General features: G+C 44.4%; 1 protein-coding gene across 1 annotated transcript in view; it reads left to right on the top strand.

Annotated features, from left to right (window-relative positions):
• The window catches only part of DOK5 (docking protein 5), a 232,295-nt gene that overhangs the window by 184,146 nt on the left and 47,071 nt on the right, over window positions 1–1,078 (top strand). The gene's annotated exons all lie outside the window — the stretch shown is intronic.

Here is a 1,078-nt window from a genome sequence, read left to right as displayed (position 1 = left end):
AAGTCCTCTTCACTTTCAGCAAGCAAGGTTGTATCATCTGCATATCTCAGGTTGTTAATAAGTCTTCCTCCAATCCTGACACCAAGTTTTCCTTCATAGAACCCAGCTTCTCGTATTATTTGCTCAGCATACATATTGAACAAGTATGGTGAAAGACCACAACCCTGTCACACACGTTTCCCAATTTTAAAACATTCAGTGTTCCCATGCTCTGTTCGAACAACTGCCTCTTGGTCCAGGTACAGATTTCTCAGCTTGCCTATAAACTCGAATATTAATGTGCAAGAATGCAGATCTAAGCTGGCAGCAAATTGAAGGCACAATGGTGCTAAGACCGTTGTTAAGTGCCATCGAGTTGGTTCCGACTCATAGTGACTCTGTATAGAGTCTCTAGGGAGTGGCTGGTGATTCTGAACCACTGACCTCGTGGTTCAAACTGACCTTGCGGTCCACTGCTTTATCCAGCAATACCACACCAGGCTCAGGATAATACACCTTCTTATTTGAAGATGTTTTTGTGAGAACAGAGACTCCTGGGAGCATGTGCTCAGTTATTTTGGGCAGCTGTCAGTCATAAGGTCTGATTTCCGTGACCTAGAGCAGGCGGTTAGGGATGACAATGGGGATGAGAGATGAATGGGGTCCATTCAGCGCCATTTTTAATAGACTTTGAGAAGTTAGTGAACAAGTCAAGCCATCTACGCCAGGACTGAGCAAACAATAAACAGTTCAGACTCTGTGGTCCTTACATAGGCTTGCTTCCCTTCTCTCCTTCTCATTTGCTGTTTCTCATTTTTCTTTCTTTTCCTCTTGATTTTCCTCTCCCTATTCTTGACCTTCAAAGTGTAAAAACCACTTTTCAGCTCCAGATCATTCATCAGTAGGCCCTGCAGTTCAAACCGACCTTGTGGTCCAATGCTTATCCTACAGCACCACGCTAGGACTCCAATGCCTTGCATGTTGTTATTATTAAGTGTCGTGGAGTTGGTTCTGACTCGTAGTAACCCTGGATAGGGTTTCCAAGGAGCAGCTCATGGATTTGAACTGCCAACCTTGTGGTTCAAACTGACCACACGGT

The sequence above is a fragment of the Chrysochloris asiatica genome, unplaced genomic scaffold (assembly GCF_000296735.1).
Source record: "Chrysochloris asiatica unplaced genomic scaffold, ChrAsi1.0 scaffold00023, whole genome shotgun sequence".
Classification (NCBI taxonomy): domain Eukaryota; kingdom Metazoa; phylum Chordata; class Mammalia; order Afrosoricida; family Chrysochloridae; genus Chrysochloris; species Chrysochloris asiatica.
Note: the sequence above shows the minus strand (reverse complement) of the source record. Positions and strands in the feature narration are given on the sequence as shown.